This window comes from Abramis brama (genome assembly GCF_963993115.1).
Source record: "Abramis brama genome assembly, chromosome: 7".
Lineage (NCBI taxonomy): Eukaryota > Metazoa > Chordata > Actinopteri > Cypriniformes > Leuciscidae > Abramis > Abramis brama.
Window position 1 is genome coordinate 23,472,780 of NC_139969.1, and position 13,618 is coordinate 23,486,397.

At 37.9% G+C, this 13,618-nt stretch overlaps 1 protein-coding gene across 1 annotated transcript in view; it reads right to left on the reverse strand.

The window, feature by feature from the left end:
• Positions 1 to 13,618, reverse strand: part of chd7 (chromodomain helicase DNA binding protein 7) — a 63,827-nt gene extending 50,209 nt beyond the window's left edge. The window contains exon 1 of the mRNA XM_084120506.1: positions 13,376 to 13,618. The gene's annotated coding sequence lies outside the window, so the exon portion shown is untranslated. The remainder of the gene's footprint in view (positions 1 to 13,375) is intronic.

Here is a 13,618-nt window from a genome sequence, read left to right on the forward strand (position 1 = left end):
TTTGCCAAATCGCATGCGGTTTTCTTGCGATTAATCGTTCAGCCCTACTCTGTACTACAGAAATGCTGGTATAGTCACATTTTCTCAATTTCAAATTTGGTACCGAAGCACCGGTACTTTGACAAGCCTAATGGATACACATCGAAATTAGACAACACAAATAAAACTGATTTTTTAAATTATAAGTCAAATTAAACAATTTACATAAACTGCAGCAATTAACTTTTGTCAGAACCTCTAGTAAATTACATGCTAGTTTGTTTAGTTGTCCGTTCAGAATCATGGGAGAATCGTGATCTCAATTTGCAACAAAAAAATTGATACAAACAAAATACAAACATACTTATAGAGACCGTAAACACATGAGAAAGGTCTCACTGAGGAACAAAATAGGTAACATCTCTTGCCAGCTACGTGTGAATGGAAGGGATTCCTGCAACTCACCATCTTCCTCAAAATCAGTTTCATAACAGTTAAGTTACACAATGTAAGAAAGCCAATCAGTCACACTGATAACTGATTATTAGATGTCATGGCTACACAAGTAGTTCACTGAGGTTTTTTCCATTCATCATACAAAATATAGGAGGTGCATGGGGCATTCATGGGATAAACAAAACCACCATTAATGTTTGATAAAGCCTTATACTATGAATACATATTTGATGAACACTATAGGTCACACTGACATACTTTTCATCTTGCATTAAAGTTACATTGAAGGTCACTTGATTCTTAATATAGAATAATATATTTGAGATCTGGTTAACTAAAAAAAAACCCCAGCAAAATCCCTCAGTGACAGAACTGCCAACAAAACATCAGTATTTCTGAGATGATGCTAACAATAAGCTCATGTTTATAAGGGTGAACAAGTTCATGCTCTCTTTCATTAATCGTTCAACAATCATCTTTTGACACTAGCGATAAACATAAAAGCAGTCTGAGCCGGTTTTCAGCCATCTGTGTCAGAGCACCAACCCGCATTGTTTTTTCCTGAAACCAAACCAACCAATGTGGCCTTGCCAAAAGAGCAATGCACGGTGATACTAGCACAGAAAAAGACTAAAGGGAAAAAAAGTGGGGGAGGAAAGGCCCACCAAGTGCGTGTGATTGCAGTCATTAACACCAACAGTCTCTTTAATGCACTCGGAGAGCACGTCACTGATTAACCAATCCTACCTCCCCAATTTTCCCATTTCACAGGGAGCTTTAAAACCTTGTTAAGAGAGGGCAGGTCTATGGCCACCTGTGGTTTGTCTCTTGAGTTTAAGTTTAACATACGAGGTGTGCATCATAGCAAAAAGGAGGGGCTGCACTCAAAACAAGCTCCTTGCACAAATGCTCTCCAGCAGCATTCCTTTTATTTCATTCCCCTCTTCAACAACCCCCACTAGAAGCTGTAACTGCAGCTGGGCATAATTTATGTGTGCTCCTCCACATTATATGCATGGGCGGGGGTTTGGAGGGGGTGTATCTGTGGCAAGTAACTGAGCACAAAGACAGTGTGAGGGTGACACAGGATGCGACGGGTGGGTAACTGGAGAGTGAGCGGGGGTTAGGGCCGTAGAGCTGCTCCATTTGCGTAAACTGGTTCCTTTACACAATGCTGCTGTAATTAAATGGATGAGTTTTTCCCCCCTTCACACTTTATCGTGCTAGCTCACCCAAATGGGGTAAAAAAAACACAAAAAAAAACTGTTGCTTGCGGAGAGCAGTGCAATCCGTGTGAGATATGATGTCATGCAACAATCATTACAGTTTGAATATGAAGCAGTTCCTATTAGAAGAACAGTTAGATGACAACATTTCAGTCACACATAAAAACAAGAGCTTGAGTGCGCTAAAAGTCACAGACAAATCACAGAGAAAGCGGATGTGGGGTAGGAAAAAAAAAGAGGACGAAGAGAGAACTTTGACCTTCACTTCCAGACCTGCTGTCACCCAGTCTGCCTCTGGCACTTGAGTACCAGCTGAGAACTTGCAGCGGGGTCAGCTGGGGCAAGAAGCCATGAAATTCCACTGTTCCTCTAGCAGAAGACGACAGTAAGGCCGTGTATCCACCAAAGCGTTTTTTCATGCGGCTGGCATATTTTTTCAATTGTTTTCAATGAGAGCGCATCGTTTTTAAAACGCCATGAGCGTAACGAGGTGCTGAGCGTTTTTATCACGCTGAAGCGCTGAGCGCCCTGCGTTTTTTACAGGTCGCCAATCACTCATCACTGTCACTTTTTACCCAACCGTCCAATCAGAGGAGGAGGGGCGGGACCAATACCACACCGACCAACCACCACACTCTGCTTGTACAACGTCAACAGATGACAACAAGCATAATAACGGAACAAAGCATCCACGGCTAGGCATTTTCAGCAGAGTGCCTAGCGTTTTCAGCTGGCTAAAAATGCTTTGGTGGACACACGGCCAAAAGGCTTTAAAGCGAAATAATCTCAACCATGTCACTGGCATAGTATGGAGGAAGCTTAACCAGATCAGGGCTCCAGACTAACATTTAATGGGGTCATCGGATGCCCATTTTCCACAAGTTGGTATGATTCTTTAGGGTCTCCATGTAAAGTTTGTAACATACTTTGGTTAAAATTCCTCAATGGTTGTGTAAAACAATCCCTTTTTACCTCCTCAAAAACAGCTCTGTTCACAGCGACCCATTTCGGTGCAGGTCTCTTTAAATGATAATGAGCAACTGCTCACCCCACTCCTCTCTTCCGTGGGGCGTGTTGACAAGACACAAAGTGCTGCCATGGCAGACAGTATACAAATGGCAGAAATATGCTAATATGGGAAATATGCTAATACATGACAGTCCGTCAGTGGTCGTGGGCGGAGCATGAGCAATATGACATCATATTGCTCAGAAAATCCAAACGGCTTGATTATTGAGACTTGTTTAGGCTTTTTGAAGAAAAAAAAAAAAAAAGTGAATGGATTGTTTTCATTGTATGGTGGTGCATCAACACACTGCAAAGACACATTTATATGCAAACACCATATAAAAGTGAATTTTGCAGCCGATGACCCCTTTAAGAGCAGTAGCACAGGTGTGTTCTACAGATGGTGGCGCCAGCACCTGATCTTGTAGCGCTGGGGAGGGATTTTAAATCATCAAGGTAATTTAATCATAAAATTACTATTGTTTTGCATTAAGCACAGTTACTAATATTAGCTACATGTTTATTTCTTGGAAATGCACTTTTGACATTAAAGCAGTGAGCTCGAGATAAGATGGAGAAAAATTAACTTAACCACAATAACGTGCAAAAACAATTTTTATAGTGAAAAATTTAAATATTTTACTCTTATTAAAATGTACCATTGTTCTTTAGTATCATGCTGAAATGACTGACACTTCAGTGATTATAAAAAGGAGCACTCTTTATGGTGTAATTCAGTTGCAGTTTGAATAAAAGTTTGTTTTTCATTAGAAACTGACTTCCCATATACTTCAATAAAACAACGTGCCAAACTTTGACAATTATTTATATAAAATATCAAATCAAAAGCAAAATGTGTGAAAAAAATATTAGTGAGTGGAAATAGCTTGTTTGCAGACACATGATTCTGACGACGGGCGAAATTCAGATGGAGGGCAGGAAGTGAAAAGCAGTATGGACGAGATGAAGGAAAGTTCATACTGTGCTGGTTTAGAAAGGTACAAACAGAAAATCACAACATAATTTGGACATGATCCTTATGTCATGAAGAGGAACGATTTTTCTACTGAATTTAAATACTTGTACAGATATATATATAGAATGTGAAGCTGCAGTCACGACGTGTGGAGTTCAAGTATGTTTTGTTTATATCGTGCAGTATTTAGATTTTCTGTTGTGATTGTGAAAAATGTCACCATTGTAGGTCATTCATGATGAATCGAGAATTGCTATAGGAACTCACATCATTCAGGGAGAAAACTGGACAGTGTAATACATTTTTTCGCTTTTTCTACGTGTAAAAACACTAAGGGTAGCAGGTTGAGGAGGTGATGGAAAGACGCCGGATAGCAAATCTAGTAATAAATGTCACTGATTAATCCCTATCAAAATAAATCACATTGCTGAGTGTTTTTGTATTTTGTTTGGTTTAATAATTAACATTAAATAATTAACATAATTAACATAAGAGTGTGACTCTCACTCGGCTTGTGAATTAGCAGAACTTGCACGAGGCCCCTTCAAAACAAAACAAGCTTCTATGGATTTGATTTTGGTTGTCATTTGTTGAAATAAATACAAAAAATTACAGTGTGTCGATGTCTGTACGCTGAATGTGACCCTTTCCGATTTTCCTCCGTGGTCATATGTGAAAGTGAGTATTTACAATGACAACTAGGGGGGGAACGGATCGTAGTTGATCAGTACGGATCAGGCCCCACAGTTTGGCAAGCATGTGATTCGCGGATTAACTGCTAAATTTAATCATCATAGAGTGAAAGTTTATAATTTGGACGTGTTTTGTCTTGCCAATTTACACATTCAAACAATTTTAAACCAGAAGAAGAGTTATCCGTTATCTCAGAACGTAAACTTTGACACGGAGAACCACAAAGATGCATCACTAGCGTTAACATTAGCAAATTCAGCTCAAAAGATGACAGAATTATACCATCTCCCGCTGTGTTGTACAGAGCTGAAGTTTGGACTCATTTTGGCATCCACTATAAAGAAACCACTAAGGAGATCAAGAAGTCATGTTGTTTGCAAAATAAGCCATGATAAAATCCAATACTCACAAACGCACTGAATCTAAGAGCTCACTTAACATCCTGACGTATGCATATGTAAAATAACGCAATCATCAACAGCATATCACAGCAAAATCTGCAGTGTTGAAATCCTGGTGTTAAGGACTCAGAGTAAAGAGTTAATTTTCTGGTGTTGAATTTCAAGGGATTAACACTGCTAGTGTAAACCGCACCCTCTGGCTGGTGAAAATATGTAGAGTTAAATCTAAACAACACAGAGTGTGATTAGGTTACATCCGGGACATTTACAAGCTGGGCGCGACGAAACGAGCTGAAACTTTTCACAGGCGCCATTTTCTTTGACTTGAGGAGGGAAAACAGATATTACGTGTTTTATCGCATTTATATATGCATTTTATTACATCATACTGCTTTATAACAATATTTATGTGCTGTGCACGGCTAAACCGCTCTCAGAGAGGCATTTTTGTTGACGCACGATGCGGAGCAGACCAGGATGAGGTTGCATTTTAACAGGGAAACGATGAAAGTGTTTTATCTAATTTACAATAAGTATTTCATAACATATATGCTCTGCGCACTTAAACGAGCCGAAACTTCTCAAAGGCGACATCTTTGACTAAATACGGAGCTGACGATGAGGTGGTTTGCTTGTAACGTTAACAGGGAAAACTCCGAATGTAAGGGTTTTTAACCTAATTTACAACATGTGTTTCATGGCATTATATTGTTTTATAACAATATTTATGTAATGTGCACGCCTAAACCTTTCTCACAGACTAGGCCCTACATATTCTTTGACTCGTGGCGCAGTGCAGACACGGAGTTTGCTTTTAACAGTGAAAACACAGAGCAAGTGTTTTAACTCATTTACAATACGTTTTATAATGTTATATTTGTTTTATGACAATATTTGTGATGTGCAAATATCATAAAGTATGCATTTATCCTCAAACTATCTTTTACTCTCGTTTGCCAGTACACCTAGCGCATAACTGAAAAACAGAAGAACAACTCCACAAACTGCGGACCAACAATACACGTGAAATTGTCACTTTATTTCCTTATTTGGAGGACCAATTTTCTTAGAATGGGTAAGTAATTCTTTCAGATTAAATGTTTATGCAAAATGTATTTATCAGATTAACTTTTGGTTGATGTTTGGATATGCTTTCATGTTTAAATGTATTGATCTTGCTATGCGTTTGCTAGGAGCATTTCTATGATGTACCAAGTGGCTAAGGGCACCAGGCTTGGTGTTTAAAGACTGTACAGACTAGAACCTGGTGATGGTAAGATTTAACATAACATATGAGAGAATCATGGGCACAAACAAAATATAATCATAGCTTTGTTTCTATTTGGTATAACTAGATTTTCTGTGTTTCATAACACTCATTTTGAATTTGTCCAGTCAAATTATTTTATAAAAGTAATCCTTTTTTTCTTTTTTTTTACTTAGTTAAAATGAGTTTTCAAACCAATTGTTTTCATGATTTGACAGGTAGATGTTTTCTTGCCGTTTAATTTTAGACTCAACTGATTGGGAAATCTCTGCCTATCACCTGCCCCCAACATCACAAAGCCACAAGAAAGGAACAATGATTCTTCCGGCAGCTGACTATTTAGTGAGGTTTCTTAAGGTGCGTGTCTTAATTTAGTCTTAAAGGGTTAGTTCACCCAAAAATGGAAATTCTGTTATTAATTAGTCACCCTCATGTCGTTCCAAACATGTAGCCTAAGACTTTTTCATCTTCTCAACACAAATGAAGATATTTTTAATGAAATCTGAGGTTCCTGTCCCTCCATTGAAAGTCCACGCAACTACCACTTTCAAGCCCCAGAAAGGTATAAAGGTACATCATTAAAGTACTCCATGCGACTCCAGTGGTTTAACATCAATTTGATTAAACTATGCAAGTGCCTTTTGCAGCAAAAAAAACATTTACCACTTAATTTATAAAATATTAATTTCCAACCTGCGTTCATGAGAACATTACAACTCGTGCATGTCGTTGATGCGAGAGTAGATGTTGCGTGAACGTGCATTGAAGATTAATATTTTGTAAATAAAGTTGAGTTAAAATTGTCGTAAAATTGGTTAAACCACTTGAGTCACATGGATTACTTATGATTTCCTTTATACCTTTTCGTGGCTTTGGAAGTGGTAGTTGAATAGGCTATTGATGAAGGGACAGAAATCTCAGATTTCATTAAAAAATATCTTCATTAAGTGTTCCGAAGATGAGGAAAACTCTTACTGGTTTGGAACAATGTGAGGGTGAATAATTAATGACAGAATTAAAATTTTAGGATGTCTTTAATTTACTTGGAAATCAGTAAATTCAAGTCTTATCTAACCAAAACAGTTTCTTGTTTGAGTCACGAAAGTCTAAGATGATTGAACGTTTTCCACCATAAACTTGCAAATTGTATTAATTGTAATTGGTCTGGTTTTGTTGTCTAGGGAACCAGCACTCCAGGATTTTTTGAGAAAGTTGGATCTGCACAGCCTTTCCTGCTCTGTGCAACAACTATGCACTGAACTGTTAGTAACTGGACACAACTGATCCACTCATATCCTGCAACTGTTTTTCATCTGCTGAATGTTGTTGACTCAAGCACTGCTGTACTGTTGCAAAGTCGAAGGTACTGAACCAACTTCACTGACACAGGACTTACATTCACTGACATGTACAGGACTCAAAGTATTACAGACCATTTGATAAGCAGCTTTCATATAATTCTGATGACAGAAATGCCTATTATTGTGCCTTCATTTATTTAAAAAGTTAACCTATGATGTAAATGGGCTTGTTCGTTAATAAAAAACTAGTTTGTTAAAACAACTGTTTGCATTTTGCCTTTATTTTTAACTTCACAATGAACAGAATTCTACTATGATCCCAGACTATGGTTACAATTTAACTTTCTGGATTGTTTTGAAATAAAGCTTTGAAAGAGTAATATAGAATGATGTGTTTATTTCAAAGTGAATTTATTCTTTTCAGATTAGCCTAAATGATTTGTCAGTTTATTTTATAATTCTTTAAAGTGGGTAATGCAGAACCCTAATAAGAAAAACTGGTACCTCCCTTAGTGTTGTTTTTATTCGTAAAAATGTGTTCTATCAACACCAGGATGGTGCAATTTTTGACTCCTATAAGGTTGAGAACATTGTGATTTCCATTTTTTTTTTAAGTGTTAGGTCAACACCAGAACAGTGTTGAATTTTAACTCTGGCAGTGTTTGCTACAAAGCTGTACCCAGCTATGTAACAGTGTTGTTATCTGCATTGGTGTTAATATTTTACTCTCTTAGTGATCATATTGTAACACTGTGTCGGTGTTGCGAGAGGCAACACTTTTGAAAGTGTTGAACAAACACTTTGTGGGTGATACTAACTATTGGTGTTGATTTCCGGATTTCAAATTTACTGTGTGCCTAATTTTACCAAATTAAATGTCGACCCAGGATGAGGTATACGAGTGTGCAACTTAGGGGGTGTTGATGGACTCGATCTACTCCAACTGATTTTGATCATTGTTCTGAATCAGATCGGGATGTAGTCTTTGATTAAAAACTTGATTTTCTCAGCTTTTTGCTCAAAATGTTGCTTCTTTATGAAACTTACCCACATTCAAGTGTTGATAAAATAAAAAAAGAATGCACTGAAAATGATCAAATGCTGGTGGTGGTTGGCCACTTAAAAAATAAAAAATGAAAGAAATCCCTCCTCTCAATGAGAAAACATCAGTTAAGATATCATCAGCATCTGATCATAGCGATGTGGATATGTTGGCACAAGCTCTGTAATTTAGTCAGAGTGGACTAGGCACTGTTAATTACTTGACAAATAAAAAACTGCAGAATTGTGAGCCTTTAAAGTAAATTCAAAGAATATTTAGTCTGTATAAATAACAGTTCACCTAAAGAATCCTGTAGGCACTATTTTTCCTTTACTCAGATTGCAAAAAATATTGTGCTGATGTTAGTAACTGACAAAAGCAAATGCAGATCTCAGAGTTCTGATTAAATATAAACTTTCTCAGTTTGCGTGCATATAGTGGTATTCATTATGAGAATATATGAGAGTATAATGCAGTAATTCGTGGATCTCTGTAATAGACTCTCCCTGTGCTCACCATGCCCTGTCTCTCCCTCTATTAAAGCACTTACATGATAATAATAAGTCATCTATAATGTTTTGAATAATCATACCACTAAAACGAAAAACACGATATGGTGTTTTAAATTGTTCATGCTTTCACTTTAAGGCTCCAGCGTGTATGCGCTTCAGGTGATCAATGCAAACAATCACTGTTCTAATCGCAAAGTGTGTCAAAATGACTATTCCCAAAATTTAAAGGCTTAAAAGCAAACATTTAATTCTGACTTCATGTCATTCTTCCACGTCACACACATTGAAACATCAGTGTTTACTACAGTATGTGCATTTATCAGTAAATATGTTCATCATATAAAGCAATCGCGTCTCTTCAGAAGACTTGGATTAAACCGCTTGATTGATTACAATGCCTTTATTGGGATCTTTTAACCCCTTTAAGTGTTTAGGTGAAACTTTTAAGTTAAGGGAATGGACTTTAAATGGAGGGACAGAAATCTCTCAGGTTTCCTAATAAATAAATAAAAACTCTTCATTTGTGTTTGAAAAATTAACAAAGATCTTAAAGGTTTGAAACAACATGAGGGCGAGTACATAATGAAAAATTTCATTTTTGGGTGAATTAGGCTATACCTCAAATACAGTGAGCTGAGTCTTGGATAAAACTAACTCAATCACATTTCATTGTTCACATCCCAGACACATACTGTCACATTTTATATCGCGATATATCAATATAACAATACTACACGATGAAGTAATGGAAAGTCTTAATCTCATCATAATCATCGTTACTGTACCACTGATTTTGACATTCCCTCAGCTCTGATGAATTTAAGGATCCTGAGGCTCTGATGACTGCCTGTAGCCACATGGGACACAGAAATGACCTGAAGGGAATTTCTACATTAAATCCACTACTAAAAAGCCTACGAATTCAGACCATGTGTGGCTTTAAGAAATTATGACAGAAAAAAAGCAAGTTTTAAGTTGTTGTATGAGTGGAAAAAGGCCGCTTTGTTTGACCCAAAAAAAAAAAAAAAAAAAAAAAAAAAAAAAAGGAAAAAAATGGGGAAATGACACAAACAGTGAATTGCATGCACGACAATATTAACAGCGGATGTGATTATGAAAGCTTTTAAAGATATTTTGAAAGGCTTGAGTAAACACGCACTAACAAAAAGGCTCAGATCATGGTACAGATACATTATTTTGCACCACTTGGCTCGCTGCCCATACAAAAGCAGAGTTTATAGAAACTTTATGAAAAAATAAGGTCTTCAGAGAGGAAAAAACAGAAATAAATTCATATGCAGCAGGCCCCTAAATTTAGAAAAACTAAAATATCTAAATATTCATCCATTAAAGGCCAGAACCTCTCATTTGAATATTAGAGGACTCATCCATTCCAAGCTATTCATCTGAAACGGTTCCTCCATCTTCTGTGTGGCAGGGAAGAGGGGGATGGTCAGCGAGAAGGGGAAAAAAAGCCTGCTTGTTTTGCAGCACAACAGGCCACTGCAGCCCTCCTGCTAACCCACAGCAAGAGAGGAGGGGTTGAGGGAAAGGGCCTGCACACAGTGGTGCTGCTCCTGGTGTGGATTGAAAGCATGTTGTCAGATATCTGAAATACTAGCTTTGAAAGCACCGTCCAATATCAGTGTTTGTGTGCACATGTGTCAATGCAGGGGGTGCCTGACCCACTCTACCACAGTCCTCCAAATTTGTCACAGCCAGCCCCCGGCTAGTTTAGTACCAGGATGGTTTGCACCATTTCAAAATCGTTACAAATTAAAAACATATCTATGCTCACTGTTTTGCAATATATAACTATGGCATAGATTTTCATGTTCATTGTATTGTTTCAAGGCACACAGGAGACTTTTCCCTCCCCTGAGTTTCATTCAGGCACATACTAAAGATATGGATCAACGGACATTACAATAGGTTTAAAACTGCAGTGTGTAGGCGTCTAGAGGCCAGGGTAAAGCATTTCACTATCAAAACAACACTAATACTGATTCAAATGAATTGGTAAACATTGCTGACCAGATCTTGTATATCTCATGCAATGCACTTAAAGGGTTAGTTCACCCAAAAATGACAATTCTGTCATTAATCACTCACCCTCATGTCCTTCCAAACCTGTAAAACTTTCCATCATCTACAGAACACAAATTAAGGTCTTTTTGATTAAAGTTTTATGAATCTCTGTATGAACTTTTTGAAACAAAGCATCTGAGGGACAAAAAGCTCTCAGATTTCATCAAAAAGATAATTTGTGTTTCAGAAGATGAACGAAAGTCTTACGAGTTTGGAACGACATGAGGGTGAGAAATTTACATTTTTGGGTGAACAATCCCTTTAAAAAATACATTTAGCAAAGGATGCAACAGACATCATATGGTAGGTTAGGTACAATATTTTATATCTCAATAACTAAAGCATACAAACTAATCTAAACGACTTAAATATTGCTGAGATATCAATAAAACAAGAAATAAAACCCCCCTTATTGTTAGTTTAAAGTTCCAAAATTGGTTGAGAGAACAAGCAAGTTGCTATCGAAAATCTCGTTAGTTCAATAAAAAGTTGAGCAGACTAAATCGACAAGAATTTCTGCAACTGTAACTCATACAAATAATGTTTTCTCACAGATCAAATGCAGTATATGGGCGAAGGTATGCACTGTAAGCGACTTTACACTAGATACAAATGTATACTGAAACAACAACAAGTTGGATTCAAACTTTCTCTGAGGACAAAAGAGGAACCAGCGCTTGACTTTTCGATTTGATGCAACTAGTGAACAAGCCCCGACAACCACAAGAAAAGGCAAGCGAGATGAAAAGCCTAAAGCGACTACAAAGCAGCCTCACATATGCTCCGCCATACCGTCTTCATAATATCTGCTCATTGAGTGGACCGACACACATTAAAAGCTGCCATCTTAGGTTAAAGACTTGAGGCAGAGAGAGACAACGACGATACCATCTTTACACGATTCTTCGTCAGACTTTCAAGATTAAAATAGTGTTTTAAAGAACTTTTTAAACACTAAATATTTTTTAACGACAATTGTTTTAGTTCATTTGAACGACAAAATACAGATACGGGTTAAAATGGCATAAAAACACTACATGATCAATTATAAATTAGCTTTTCCCCTATTCGTGGCTCTACAACGCTGTAAATGAAGCAGGTGCTTTTCACGTTTTCTGTGTGGCTTTAATATGGAGATTGGACAATAAAACCCGTTCGACTTTATGTACAGTACGAAATAAACAAAATCGTAAACTTTTGAAAAAACACGGAAACTCCCCCAAAGATAAACCAGGTGCATTTTTTTTCAGTTCCCCTCAAATAAAGTGTCGTCCGATCCCTCCTCCCTTTAAACCCCTTCTCTACCTGTTGAGGGGGAAAGGGGACAAAAGAAATGCGAGATGAGTTGTGTCCGGCTAGCAAGTTAGCTTGTCGTGAGACAATGAAGTCGACGCTGTCCGTCTCTTACAGCAGATCGGCCACTTCCAACTAGCTAACGTTAATTACCCTCAGCGCACGCCTGACTCTCCAATGCGCCTCTCACAGCCGACCAAACGATACAAATAAAACATTCCCCCAACCCAGAACACAAGCAACATCTATGAATTGAGATTCATGAAATACATAAAAGTTTCTGACTTCTATAAACGAATAGATAAAGAAAACGAGGAATTGACCATCTGGCCTCAAGCAACCTTCCCCGGTATCTATATTGTCCTTTGGACGAGCGCACTTTCCTGCTCGCTTTGCTGTTTCCACATACTATTTCGGGCATCATCGAATGTTATAAGCGAAAACCACAAGCATAACACTTTATGGCTATTCTTACGTGCAGTTTCGTGCACGTGAAAACTATTTTTGAGTGTAATTGTTGATACGAGGGGTCGGGGATCTCCCTCATTCAGCTCGGCCAATGACTCACCTCTACGCTCAAACCACCTCGTGTCTCAACAATTAGCTTGCTAACGAACGCTTACTTTATGAGGTTTTGAAAAAAAATATTTTCATCAATTCGTGAGAAATGTAAAGGATACGAGTGTTTTTCTAGACCTCGAACAGGAATTGCATGTATACAATTTAACTAACATATTTCTCGCTTCCACTCCTATAGGGATCCGTGCGGCTCTATACAATGCAGTGCGCGTGAGCTAAACGAGCTAATGTTAGCATGTGCTCGAGCTAGTTTGAGATTCTTCGAGAAGTTAAAATGTGAAGAAACGAAAAACTAACCTCCGGCTTCTGTGTTCCCTGTGAAAAGTTGAATTAAAACAACTTTTCGCCGTTTTAAAACACAGTTTACATCGCGGGTACCGCCATGGTACAAAACAAGTTAAATGTACACTCAAAAACAGTTTTCTCACAATGAAAGTGCGGGTATATTTGTACAACAACGTTAAAAACGCTAGGAACTACCCGATAAGTTTGTGTGCGACTGATAAAGTTGGTTGATTCATATTGTATCATGAGAAAGAAAGACTATTCCTTACCCTACTCAACGCGGGTCAGTTTAGGGTTTTCACCAATTAACTCCTCTTCATCTATCCCGAAAATCCGTTTAAGTACGTGAATAACTGTCGAAATTCAAATGCTGTCGGCGTCTCAGCGTCCCGTCCTCGCCGACTCTGCTTCTCTCCTTTGTGTTAATTTCACTCAATTCGAGTTTAATCCGATCGATCCAGGCAGTCGCGTTCTCGTGTCCTCTCCTCTAGACACTCGCGCTCACCTTCCAC